The sequence below is a fragment of the Cotesia glomerata genome, linkage group LG4 (assembly GCF_020080835.1).
Source record: "Cotesia glomerata isolate CgM1 linkage group LG4, MPM_Cglom_v2.3, whole genome shotgun sequence".
In the NCBI taxonomy this organism is placed as follows: domain Eukaryota; kingdom Metazoa; phylum Arthropoda; class Insecta; order Hymenoptera; family Braconidae; genus Cotesia; species Cotesia glomerata.
The window spans coordinates 1,304,656-1,319,494 of NC_058161.1; the positions used below are offsets into that span (position 1 = coordinate 1,304,656).

Here is a 14,839-nt window from a genome sequence, read left to right on the forward strand (position 1 = left end):
TTTAAGAGAAAAAAATTGTTTTTTTAATTTTCTTTGCTCTGAATAAGCAGAAAACATTTGTTTCTCGGCTCAAAAGAAAAAAAAACAAATCCAGAACAATTTCTTAATTCAAAAAATTTTTTGCTAAATTTAAAAGTTTACTTTTTCAAAATAATTTTATAAAATTTTCTATTTTAAATCAAGTTAATTTTTTTAGAATAAAATTCTTCAAGGATTAAATTTCTAATTTATCTTTGCTTAAAAAATTAAAAAAAAATAAATTATCTAATCATTTAAAAATAATTTGATTCTTAGATAAATAATATATTTTTTTAACTAATTTTTTATTGCAATAAAATGAAAATTTCATTCAAATAAAATACATTCAAAAAATTAAAATGCTTGACCCTACTTGTAAATATTTACCAAATTTTCAATTATAATTAAATTTACCGCAGAATTAACTCCTTAATTTTTAGCTGCCAAAAACAATTAAAAATGGTCACCCTGAAACTTCCAAAAAAATTCAAACCAAAGCGACCAATAAAATTTCTTTGACCAAAAAAAAATCAACAAACCCAAAACATCAAACATAAACACAAATATCAGAAGCTTTTCCGTTAATTAAAGTCTAATAATACCAAAGATTTCCTCATTCGCCCCTAACCGTTCAATATTCTCCTCCATGCAATTAATCTCTCGTCCCAGCTCGAAACTCCAAAAGAACCTCCACCAGCACCAGCAGCAGCAGCAGCTGCAGTAGCACCTAACACCAACTATTAACTAATTAAGCTTCAGTTGTCCTTATTATCACATTCTCTTTGCTCAGCTCTATATATATTTATGGGTCCACATAACCTTCGGTTGACAATGACAAGGAACAAGGAGCAAGAAAGGAGGGTTGGTCTGAGAACAAGAACAGGCTAAGGCAAAGTAGGAAAATTAGTAGAGACGTGGATTAAAGTTTCTCCTCTCGGTAGTTGAGACTTGTTCTGGAAAACAGAAGAGGAGACCCGCAACTGAAAAAGGAAAAGGTTTTCCGAGTTAGAGCTAGTTGAGTGGAGGTTGGAACGCCGGTATTGTTTCAAAACTGGTGCTTGGTACACGTGCATACATCTATTTGACACATATACAAGAACAAGAACAAGAAGAAGCTGGAGAAGGATCCTGCTCGAGGTTTCCAGATCTAGGGTAGGGTGTAGTCTAGAATAAGGAGTGTGGAGTAGTCTAGAGCCGAGGCCACAGCGTTACATATTATATATATCCAGTGTGTGTTGTGGATGCTGGTTGTGTACAGAATGAGAGAGCAGAGAAAGATAAAGATGAAGATAAAGAGGGAGAATGCCTGCCCTCGAGCAGCCATCTTGCCACAAACGCTGACTCCACCAATCAGCGACGAGGCTGTGGTCACCGTTGTACTCTCAATTCCTCAGAGGCACCTCACTCCACTCCTAAAAACAGAGGCTAAACTCAAACTCGAGGTATAACTCAGCTGGGGGTGGCTCTGCTATCCAACACCGCAACCCTTTAATTCTAATCAATTTACTGGGGCTTTCGGCTTAATGGGAGCCAGGAGCTCTCAGTTGGTACTACCACTTTTTGTTTTCAGGGTTAATTATTTTTCGATTAAAGATCCAGCTCAATAGTCTGGATATAGAGTTTTACTTTGGTAGGAACTGGTTTGGATGGACACGTGCGTAAACGAGTTTTGGTGACCCAGGGATCTAAGCAGCCGGGTTTTTGTTGACTTTTTGGCGACCTTAGGTGAATCGCTTAGCATAAATTGCTTGGAAATTGGAGATTTGGTTTTCAGAGTGGGAGAAAACTTTGATAGGTTAATGGAAATTATTATTTTTGGACTAAATGTAACCTAATATGTATATATTTGTTATTTTTATAACTATTTGTTCAGAATTAATGAGATATGCCCGTAAAAAATTTCTAATAAGGCCATTTATAGTTTTCTGACGGACTTTAGTGTTGAAAATATCCAACAGGTGGCGCATGATCGCTAAATTGTCTCACTAAAAGACAGTTAATTTTTTTAATACTTGATTTTATTGTAAGAAAATTTTTTTAAGATCTTGAGGAGCTTATCTATGATTAGGTTTTAGTTCTAATCAACTAATGGAGATATTTTGGGTTAGTATAGAGAAAATTTAACAAGTTTTTAAATAATAAGTACAAATTTCTTTAAATTAATATTCTGGACGAACTATTGAAGCTACAGAAAATTTTTTTTCTTTTTTTTAGAGAGTTTAATTTTCTATAAAAAAGGTCTCTTATCATTTTTAATATTTTGTTCAACATAATAATAATAAAAAAAAAAAAATTATAAGATTGAAATTAACAAGAGACATCTATCCATTAATTTTTGATAAAAAAAATCAAAATTTACTTTCTTAAATTTTATTTATGTGTATATTTGTTATTTTTATAATTATTTATTCAAAATTGATGATATATGCCCGTAAAAAATTTTTAATTTGGCCATTTATAGTTTTTTTTGGCTAAAGTTAGTTTTAAAAATATCCAACAGGTGGCGCATGATCGCTAAATTGTCTCACTAGAAGAGAGTTAATTTTTTAAAACTTAGTTTTATTGTCAAAAAATTTTTTTTCACCTTTAAGGAACTTATTTATGATTAGGTTTTAGTTCTAATTAATTAGTAAGTTTAATAATTCTTTCTTAAATATTAAATAAATTAATAAATGACGATAAAATTTAAAAATTAGTATTTTGAAAATAATTTTGCAATTCATTAATTTAAACTGAAAGAAAAAATTGTTAAACACCTGAAAATAAAATGATTATAATTAAAAATAAATAAATAAAAGCCTAGAGACAAAAATAAATAATGCCTTATTTATAAAACATTAATGTATACATAAAAAGTTAAGTAGAGGATTATGAAGTAAATGTGGTTAGTTAGTCGTATTACCCTTCTCAGCGCTAATTAAAACAACATACTCGCGTGTCTTTTCATGTTGCGCAAACTAAAAAAAAAAAAAAAGCTAGAAATAAAAACAAGACTGGAAATAAAGACGAGAAAAAAAGCATAAATAAACAGGAAAGGATCTTTTGAAATAGCTCCTAACGAATTCTCGCATCTCGGTTAACCTAACCTCTTGCATCCCCGGTTCACCCCAGCCCCCGGTCTTCAGCATCGCGGCTTAATTATCGTCCAAGTGTTCTTTAAAGAGCGAATTACACGCTCGATGTTCGCTGCGAAAACGCCGAGCTTTCATTCTCTTCCCTTCTCGCTCTCATCCCCATTTCCCCCTTCACCACCACCCACCCGCAGCTTCGCGCTTTCTTTTTTCCCACTAGTTCTTTTTTTTTTCACTTATTCTCTTTCACTTTTACTTACATGAGCTTGCACTTTTTGTAACTATTTATACTGATTACTTTTATTTTATTATTTTGGTCACTGACTTCTTTTTTTTTTAGTATTTATCCGTCAGAAAGTCGGAAATTAATTTAGACATCACTATTTAATTCAATTTATAATAATAAAAACTTTTATCGAAATTTTGAGCTTAAAAAGTCAAATTCAAATTTTTCTTTCTTTAAAATTTTCAAAAAAATTGATAATAAATCATAACTTAATTTTTTTAGTCAAAATAATTTTTTAAAAAGAAAAAAAATATTTTTTTTCTAATTTAAGAATTTTTCTGCTAATTCAAAATAAAAAAATTAATTATATTTTTATATCAATGCATAAATAAATAAATTATACAGTTATAATATAAGTAATCACTTTTAAAACATTAAACGTACAAATATCAATAAAAATATTTTATTTAATTGGTCCCGTAGGGGAGGTGTTACGAACCAACATTATAATCCGCTTAATACTTCAAATAGGTTAAATTACACGAATAAAATCTCAAGAAATTGATTTATTAACTTGGATATTTGAGTCAAATCTTGGTTAGTAAATTGAATTAATCACTTTATTAGCATTTTTATGATTCTAAGTGAGGGTTAGAGTGATGAATGTTATTTTCGATTCTTTTCCACCAAATTAAACAGTAATTAAACATTTAAATTTAACATTCTTCAACCTTGAGGCTTACAATAATTTTTATCTTCTCAAAAAAAAAGCGCAGGATGTCCTCCAAAATTTTTTTTAATTTTTTGGAACCTACACTGGTAGAAGAATTTGTTTATAGTTAAAAATATTTGTTAATATTTAACAAATCATTTATCAGAGACCACTTTTTAATTCTTAACAAATATTTCTTAGTATTTAAAAAGATTAATTAAATACAAACAAATCATTTTAAATACTAAGAAATATTTTTTAATGCCAAAAAAAATCGCCTCTAATAGTAATTTGATAATTATTAACAAATATTTTTTGATACAAATAAATCCTTCTATCAGTGTATTTAAAGTTTTTAATATTTACCGAAAATTAATAAAAAAAACGTGCATTACAGTTCCCGAAAATGAAATATTTTCTCAAGTACCTTCCTTCCCTCCGTCAAGCTAAATCTTATTAATATTCCGTCAAAAAAACATCCGAGCCATAAATAAGAAGCCAATTTACAACAAAATTTAAAAATCAAGCTATAGTAGCCTTAGCCCCTCACATGTTCTTGTGCACATTGTTATTTATTCATCCCATGCATTAACTTATAAGCATAAGCATAAAATAAGTCATCCCCTATCAGAACGCGGGGTAAAAAATGTCCTGAATTGAGGGAGGGAGTTCCAATATCAGGATATTCACGTATATAAATATATATTAAAGTCCCCGAGGGCGATGGCGTCCGTTTCCGAGTGTTTTTGGTCTTCAGTAGGTAAATCCCCTCGGAAATGGAATAGCTGTGAGGCCTGTGAGGAAAATAAAGGAAGAGCTTCGGAGAATATCGAGTAGTGTAGTGCGTGTCTCAATATCTAGTCGATTACCTCTTGTCGGACCCTACGGCTACGTTTTCCGAACAAGTTACCAAAAAGTTAGAATACAGGAATAAAAATAAAGATAGGGTGGTTTGGCTCCCGGTAATGGGCACCGACGTTACGTTACGTTCGAGGTCCCTTTTCTCGGAGGGTTTGTCCCGGTGATATATTGCCTCTCGTGTTCACCCTCGTGCCCTTAGCCATCCCTTACGCCGCCATCTTTAAGGACGCCCACACCCTCAAGAGAACTACCAACTAGCAACTACCCCGATCTCCCTTCCCGTTTCCCGTATTTCACTCTTCAGTATCCTCCTACTCAGCAAGCTATTCTCCCCAACCCCCCGTTCCATCCCTTGGGCAGACTCGCACATCCGCCCACACCAGTGAAGCCAACACACACCGACTCCAACACTTCAGCCCGCAAACCCACGATTGAGAATCCCGTTAGAGTTATACGGGCTTAGCGTCCATTTTGACGAGGGTCGCGCCTAGCACCAACTTGGGCGCCAGATCCAGACTCTCTACATACTCTGCCACATCCTCATTCCACCCAAGGGAATTCTAACCCGGGGATGCCATCCACGTATCGAATCTCGGAGATCTGAATATGTGTATGTGAGGTAAATGCCACCGGATTTTTTAAACTTCTAGAATTCCAAGAGGGGAGAAGAATTGAACTGAGAGCTTGCTGGGAATTTACCGGGGTCAAATGTTGATAACGAATGCTACTCAACCTTTTTCGAGGAATTATCTACTTTTTTAAGAAAACGATCTCTCGTTCATCAAATAGATAAATTTCAGGGGGAAAATTAGTCGGAGGTGGGAGAAGAAATAGTGTGAGAGGAATTTGGAGGGTGAGATTTGATTTTTGGGATTTTATCTGGTGGTAATTTTTGAAGTTGAAAGAAGAATTGTGTATTTAGCTGAAAAATAATTGATTTTTGATCGGAGAAAGAAGAAATTTAAGTATATTGATAATTGATATTGTGAAGAAATTTTTTAGGTAATTTGAGAAAATTTGAAGATTTTGGTAATTTTTTAGCAAGCAGAAAAGCTTCTAAGAAATTTTTCTAGTCTATATTATTAAGAGAAGAAAAATTTGGTGTCCAGGATAGTCATATGATAAAATCGGTTTTTTTTAGTGAAATTTGTGTCATTGCAAAGATCTATCTCTAGATACATAATTAAGAAATGACCTTGTATCTTGTGAACTATTGAAATTTTTAAAGATATAAGCTCATTTCGATGTTACACTCATCAAGACCTTTCATTTGAGTACCCACATCAATTTTTCATATATTTCATATTTATATACATATGTATATATGAAAAATGCATGTGGGTACTCAAATGAAAGCTCTTGATGAGTGTAACATCGAGAAGAGCTTATATCTTTAAAAACGTCAATATTTAAGAAAGTACAGTGCAATTTTATAAAAGTCATTATTTAATAGAGCAAAATTTTATTCATTTATAATTCACAAATCACGGCAGTCACATAGTGACTGCAAGTTTGCTGGTAAATTTTAATTGATTTAAGGTCATCAAAATTTTTAAAATTATATTTTTTATTTTAATCAAGTTGATATTTTTAACAGGATCATTACAAAATTCCTAATTTTTTTATATATAACCATGTAAGTTGCACCGTACAATGTCATTATTTTGAGCTTTAAGTTTATCATATTTATAAGGACACCGATTATTTTGTATATGTAAGTGACCCTGTCAATGGCGTAAGCTGTTGGGTCTATAATAAGGAAATAAATAAATAAATAAATAAATAAATTTGTTTGATCAAATTTAAACTTTCAGAGAAATCTCTCCAGCAAATGAACACTAAAAAAAATTTTTTTTGAACAAAAAAATTATTTTAAAGAGTTTCTTTATGAATCAATGCAAAAAACTTTCCTTAAACTAATAAAAAATTTTTAATTCAAGAATTATTCAAAATAAAAAAATTCTTAAAATTATCTTCTTGGTTAAAAAATCTTATACAAAGTAATATAACTTAAACTTGAAATATAAGTCACTTAATTTAAAAGACAAACTTTACGACAATTATCAGAGTATATGAATGACGAAGTAAAAACAAGTATAAAGTACAAGGTACAAGGGCGTTTTCTAAGCTCGCTAAGAATTTCCGAGGGTTGAAATAATGTGTCTTTAAAGTACTCTCCCTAAACATCTACCTGCGATTAAAAATATTCCTTACATTCCTCGAATTCTCCAAATATCTGAGCTCACTTCCTGGTTTTAAAATTTCTTCTACACTTCTTTGCTTCAAAAGAAGCTTATTGATTGATTGATTGAGAGAATTATTCAAATTTGTTAGAAAGTAGCAACGTGCGGAGGGCATGGGCACGCTAATGTTAATGTTGATATTAATATAAACGGAAAAGAGCGTAGGTATATAATTTGAGGTCTGGCAGCTGTGAGTCTGCATAACTAAAAAAATAATAAAAATAGAAGTAAAAAGGGGTGCCTTGGCACTTGGAATTACAATATCCGCGGTCTCATTTGAATTTGAATCTCTGCATATGCAGCGCGACGGACATATTTTTAAAGCTGCGAGGCTCCCTTTCCTATCCACCGCGGGTCTGGCTATCGCGAAAGCCGAAGCTTTAAAATTTATACCTGAGGATCCCGGGCCTACGACTCGAGGAATCGATCCACAATGTGTCGCATTAGAGTAAAAAATTTATTTATACCTGGATTTATATAAATATAATGTATAAGCAGTTTATGTACCTTTGCATTGGATTTTGGGTTCCGGGACACGTATAGACCTCATTAGAGTCGCGTTAAATATCCAAGAGTTGAATCTGAATAACTTTTTTATCTACGCCTATATGTATGCATATATTTCTATGAATACTTACATATAGACACTCCGAACTGCATTATATTTAAATCCAACGGATTACAGACGGTTTATTTTTTCGCTTACGTTTCAAGGCCGAACCTATATTTGTCAGCCTACTTTAGACTCAATTTTAATTAAATTCTTTTTTTAATTTAAGTAATTTATATAGATTTTTGGAAATTTGCAGATTAAAAATCTTTTATTGGTTTTTATAAAGAAATTTAAATGATACTAAAATTAATTTAAATTTGAAAACTTTTAGAAAGAAACTAATTAAAAAATTCTACATGTAGAAACTATAATTTGATTTTAAAAAATTGCGATAATTTTTGAAGAAAAAGTCATTGATTTTGATCAGAGTTTTTTCAAGTTTCTAATTTTTGAGAACTATAGAAGTTTGTTAAGATTTTTTTGTAATAAATTTTAAAGTCAATTTTTGAGATGTTTCAAGTTTTTTTGAAATAACTTTTAAACTATTTTACTAATTGATTCAAAACCATGTATACACTTTTTGGACTTAAAAAGCTGCGTCAAATGCTATCAAAAAGATCAAAATCAAACCACGCGCTCAAAAGATATTACAGTTTAAAAATGTTCAAAAAAGAGTCAGATTAGAATTTTGAGTTTGAAGCTTAAATATTGACCAATTGATGAGTTTTTGAGCATTTTACCTTTGAAAATAATTCCAAAAAATTCCCTTTGAAAATAAATTTAATATATACTAATCATTTGAAGTTAATTTTTGAGATGTTTCAAATATTTCCAAGTTTTTTTTTAAATAACTTTTAAATTATTGGACTAATCAACTCAAAACTATGTATACACTTTTTGGACTTGAAAAACTGCGTCGAATGCTATCAAGAAAATCAAAATTGAACGACACGTTAAAAAGATATTACAGTTTAAAGATATTCAAAAAAGAGTCAGATTAGAATTTTGAATTTGAAGCTTAAAAATTGACTGATTCATCAATTTTTTTGTCAATTCTATCGCTAAAATAATTTTTTTTTATTAAAAATTATTTAAAAAATAAATTTAATATATATTAATCATTTAAAATTAATTTTTATTCAATTAATGCCTAAAGTATTTCTAAAAGCGATAAAAAATGAATTTTTGATTCAAAAAAAGAACTTTTACATGGCAATTGTCGACAAGTGTAATTTACACCACAGATGAGTTCTCTGGCATGAAGGGTTAAAAAATAAACAGCAAAGTGATTAATAGTTAATCTTGAAGCAGAGTTGTTGAGGAAATTTCAGCGAATAAATACAAAGGAAGTAAAAAGTTTAATGACAAAGTAAAGATGATTTAACTTTGGGTTTAGAACATAAAGTACGAGATTGTCTAATAACTTGGCGGAGCTTTGTGTCTCGTGTGTGGACTACAAGTTTGCACTGACGTTGCAGCAAAATTATAGACCGAATGCCGTGTGTCGGTTGTGAGGGTTGAGTTTACCAGCAAGAGTAGAGCAAGGAGGAAAATAGAAGAGGAGAGAGGAGAGAAGAGTGTAAGAGTAGTTGAGCTTGAGCGAGATAAAGCGGACAAGATCTAGGTAGAAGCTATTTCTTGTGCTCAAACGTCGTGTTCACGTCGTTGAGAGTATAGTGTACGGTTGGAAAGTTTCGCGTCTCCTCCCGCCCCTTTCCCTCATCCTCATCGTCGTTGCCCTAGGGATTTTGGTTAGAATATTGAATCTGCAGAGTGGAGATTCTGTAATGAGCAAGAGAGCCCCAAAACACCCCGCTGCGCCGACACCAAAGCTAACGGGCATACACACACATCCACATGCTCTAGAATACACACATGCTGGGAAAACCTCCCTTATGTGTCTGTATTCTCCACCTTTGTGTGTCTATTGGAGGCTCGAGCTATATGCCATGCCGTCTATCCAGGCACCACGGATGTAATAACGTTCCGTGCTCCAAAAGCGAAAAGGAAAATATAATGTTACTCTATCTACGTGAGTGTAATGACGACAACCCCACAATATAATGCTATTTTCTCGAGAAAGAGGATATAGTTGTGTCTTTAGATTTTAATAAATATATATGTGATGGATTAAGATGCGAAAGAGGATTTTGTGTAGGCGATAGAAGGATTTGTTTGAGTTTTGTAATTATTTGGGGTGGTATTCTTTTTTTCTTTTTTACGTTTCAAATCGGTGTTTTGAGCTAAGAAAAATTTTATGAGTCATTATTTTGGGATTTGATGAATTTTTTGAGCACAGCAATACATTTCTAACACTTTTTTGTGTTGAATTAAGAGAATTAACATAAATTTACATTCTATAAAATGCACTAATGGAAACATTGACAAAATTTGGAAAAAAGGACAATTTTATAGAATTTTGAAAACTTTCCCCCATGAAAAAAAAAAATATAAAAAAAATATATGTCGAAATACATAAAAAATATATAAATATATATAAATTACTAGCTATTACTCGCCCGCTCCGCAGAGCACTTTATAGAATTGCATTTTTAGATCTAGACGAAATTTAATTAGAGTATTGTTTTGACTTGCACAGATTCCCAATTCTATCGAATTGGCATCCACCTTTTATCCATGTAATTATTCTAGCTAATATTCATTGTAACTTTTAATGTGCAATCATTATAACATTCCCGTGTCTTTATTACAAAAATGAATAATAATTGATATGAAAAAACAATTTTTAATGAGCATTGAAAGTTTCAGTTAAAGAAATTGCAGGTCTCATAAGTGAAAAAATCTGCTTAGTATATAAACATAACCAATAGAATTAAAAAATTTATTTTAAATGAATGACAATCGATAGAATAAATTTAGTTACAATAAAAATTCATTATTTCTAAGTCAAAAAAATATAGGTTCCGGATAAGTAATCACCACCATATCATGCACTAAAACCTTCTCCGAAACACGCTGCATCTTATGGTGTAAGTATTATTCCGATCGGTTCAGAAGTTTTCACAGTATAATCGGACAAAAAACCGGCTTTCCATTTATTAGTATAGATTATTTTGGGATTTGATGAATTTTTTGGACACAGCAGTAAATTTTTAACACTTTTTTGTGTTGAATTAAGAGAATTAACATAAATTTACATTCTCTAAAATGTACTAATGGAAGCATTGACAAAATTTGGAAAAAAAGGATAATTTTAGAGAATTTTGAAAGCTTTAATCAAGCTGAATACAATATTAATTGACTAATTTTTCTTGGATTAAGCTAACTTAATTTGGTAACTATTTACAAGTGGGGTTCATCCTATTTTTGGCCATATCTAGGCCAAATTCATTTTTTTATGCATTTAAAAAAAAATATACCAATAAAATCAAATAAAAATTTCGTTCAAAAAAATTAAAATTAAAATTGTGCACCCCATTTGTAAATATTTACCCTTAATTTTTGAGAAATTTTTTTGCTGGGTTCAAAAATATAAAAATAGAAGTGATTAATTAATTAGAATTTTGGAACAAAAAAATTAATTTGAAGAGCTGGCTATAATTTTGATTTAAGTCAAAAAATCAATTCTTGTTTTATAAATACGAGAATTTTAATGAAGAAAAAAATTGGGTGAATTTAACCATCTTAAATTGAGCAAAAAAATTATTTTGAACTATTTTAAACTCATTATAAATGTCTCTTAATTTTATTCTAATCAATAATTAATTTTATTCCGTATTTGAAGAAATTATAAATAATTACAGTTTATAGAACAGCGTCTTGAGGTACAAAATAATTTCGCGAATTGTCGAATAAAAATAAACCCATCCCATGATATATTAGCGCCTCAGTAATCTGAGTTAATCATAAATGACACTTCACCCGCTAATTGAATAATAATAATAATAAAAACAAGACGTTCTAAATTTGTTATTAAAATTGCGGACTATTTTAGTGAATTTATCTCGGCCAAAAATAACGAGACATAAAAAGTGGGCTCGTCGGCAACGGTAAGAGTTATCGCCGACCATAAAATTAGTTCCAGTGACCGTAAAATAATGAAAACTAATAAATAAGCGGGAATTAGTGATAAATCAGAGGAAAACGACAAACGACATTTTGTTTGGCACGACGGGGGTAGTAGGGACAGCTCACAACTCACAACTCAGGACTGGGAAGAATGAAATCGGTGGCCAAGCTCGAGGATTTGATATACGAGGGTCAGGGCATGTTTCCGCCTGTTTTGACCGCCAAAGGGGTCGGGGCCGAGCCGCACGCCCCGGGTCACAGGGGATGACCTGTCCAATGCCAGAAGTACGTCGCGCCTATCAAACCCGTTCCTTAAATGCTTTTCAGGTACCGACTTTTTTACCTTTACTCTTATTTCTTTCTCTGAATCGCCGGACACGCGTCGGGGTCCGATGACCGACGGCAAATTATCGTCGTGTATTTTTCGAGAGCCCGGTTAGGTCGCCAAACCATCCGATCCACTTCAGGTAATAAAATAAAACTAGATCATCTTCACATTGTATAATTTTTAAAAAGTATATAAAGCAACTATCTTTGCTCTGCATCTGCAGATTTAAAATTAAATTTTTTATTTTTTTATTCCAAACCCGAAAATATATTTATGTGTTTTTTTATGGTTTTTATCACGCGGCATTTACTCGGAATATGAAGGTGACTATGTTAGAATGTTTCTCGAGTTATAAATTGCCAAGCATGCAAATTGGTTATCCCCCGGCTCCCAAAACCAAACCCGACAATCCCCGGGTTATTGTGTAAAAAAATATATATTTTTCTTCACGCGGAATTTTTTCAACGCAAGCATCCGTCATTGAGAACCGGCGAAATAAAACTGTCACCCTTATATTTTATATTATTTATAAGTGTAAGAAGCTTGGATCGATTCCACTTTTGATATGATGGAAATCTCATTTGGTGAATTTCACGAAAGTAGTCGTTTATTTTCGACAACCTGGCCTGCTGGAGATAAATTTTATCGAGACTTTTATAGTAATCAATTTTTTAAGATAAGTATAATAATTTTTTTCAATAGTTCTTTATATTTATTGATATCTTATTAATTTTTTTTATTTTTAGTTTATATTAAAAAGACTATTTGTATAATTATTTTCTTTTTTAAAAATGATAGTTCAAAATTATTTCTTCTTAATCATTTTAATTCTCGTATTATTTAAATTTATACAAAAATTTCAAAATTAAGAAACTTTTGCTAGCTTAAATAAGTTTTAATTAATCCTAAAATTTATTTTTTTATCTATATTATTAAGAGAATAAGAAAAAATTTTGTGTCCAGAATAGTCATATGATAAAATCGGTTTTTTAAGTGAAATTTAGTGTCTTTGCTAAGGTCTTGACTTGAATTTGTGCCTTTTCAAGGTTTCATATCATTCTCAACAATAGTCAATTTATTGTGATAAGTATTTAGGCTGCATTCGAAAAAACTCTATTTCTAGATACATAATTAAGAAATGACCATATATCTTGTGAACTATTGACATTTTTTTAGAAATAAGCTCATCTCGATGTTACACTCATCAAGACCTTTCATTTGAGTACCCACATCAATTTTTCATATTTTTATATATATTATATATATGTATATATGAAAAATATATCAAAAATGCATGTGGGTACTCAAATGAAAGCTCTTGATGAGTGTAACAACGGGATGAGTTTATATCTTTAAAAACGTCAACAGTTACGAAAATACAGTGCAATTTAATAAAAATCCCAAGTCACGGCAGTCTTAAGGTTGCTAGTCTAAAATTAATTTTTATATTCTTGAATTAATCAAAAAAATGATTAAATTAAAAAATGATTTTTAGATTAAGTAAACTTTATTTCATGCAAAAATTAAGCCAAAAGTTTTGTGATTTATAATTAATAATTTCCAATTATTAATCCAAAAATGAATTTTCCAAATGTCCAAAAATATTCTTAACTAATTTAAAAAACTAATAAAATTCTCAGCGTATTACCTTTCGAAAAGTACAACTAATAAAAACTATACGTATGTAAAATAAGAATAACATCGCAAATGTCTGCATAAAAATTGGTAGATTATACTGTAGAAATATCGATTCCATTCATTTGTAGATGCATTATCAAAACATCCATGCATTTATATTTATAGATAGATAGTATACGTATATTAATAATGCTACAGAAAAATGAAATACGTAATAGCAGAAGAAAAATAAAAAAGTGTGTGAAGTGAGGGTGCTTTTTCACGAGACCATGAACATTCTCTTCATCCGTCATCCTCCTACGCCCACTCTCTTCTTCTTCTTTCTTCCCACAGATCTATATACACCCCCCTCCCTTCTCTAGCGGAGTTTTCCATCGTCCTCATCCTCTATCACTCGCTTTATCATTTTTTATATTTTTTTCTGGCCTCGATATTAAAAATTTCAATATCCTAGCCCCAGGGGTGGAACACACATAATGTATTCAGGTGACGTCTCGGCCATTCTACCAGCGAGAAAAACGCACAGTTTTTCCGACGAATCGAATTCGAACCCCAGACCCTCTCCGCACCTACACCCACACATATTTACACCCTCATCTATAAAGAGATATTTTTTATGTTTGCGCACATCACCAGCCAAATCCCGCGAGAATTTATTTCTTTGTTTCACCTTCAATATTTCCCCTCCTTGCCCTCTCTCCCTCTCGAGAGAGAGCTGGCTGGAGTATGAGCTTTTCCACATGACAAATCAAGCCCCTGCTTGCTAACGCGCGTTGCGTTGCCCTTAGGAGCGTAATCACTCGCGCGTTTACATTCTGCACTTTAGTTAATGCAGATTCAAGAAATCACTTGCTATAGACAATTATTTTTTTACCTATTTCGTTTTTTCGTGGCTTTGTTCCCTCGACTGTGCTGGTTCGCTTGCGCTCTACTCCAATAAAAAGCTCCTTTTTTTTCTTCGCTTAACTGTCATTATTACTCAGCTTCCGAGCTGCCACTTTTTTGCTGTAAATAAACAAAGGAATTATTTGCGATTGAAAAATTATTTTTTAACTTCCCGCTAAGAAAATCTCAGATTTTCAAAAATCGGGAAGTTATTGGTTTTACCCCGTTTTACAAAAATCGAGTTTTCATCAGATCTCGACGTTTGAGGGTCACAG

General features: G+C 31.5%; 1 long non-coding RNA gene across 1 annotated transcript in view; it reads right to left on the bottom strand.

Moving 5' to 3' along the window:
• Positions 1–519: 519 nt before the first annotated feature.
• The window catches only part of LOC123262400, an 87,986-nt gene continuing 73,666 nt past the window's right edge, over positions 520–14,839 (bottom strand). Inside the window, exons 2-3 of the long non-coding RNA XR_006508940.1 lie at positions 14,554–14,684; positions 520–1,430 (exon numbers count right to left, since the gene is read on the bottom strand). This is a non-coding gene — a long non-coding RNA (uncharacterized LOC123262400). The remainder of the gene's footprint in view (positions 1,431–14,553; positions 14,685–14,839) is intronic.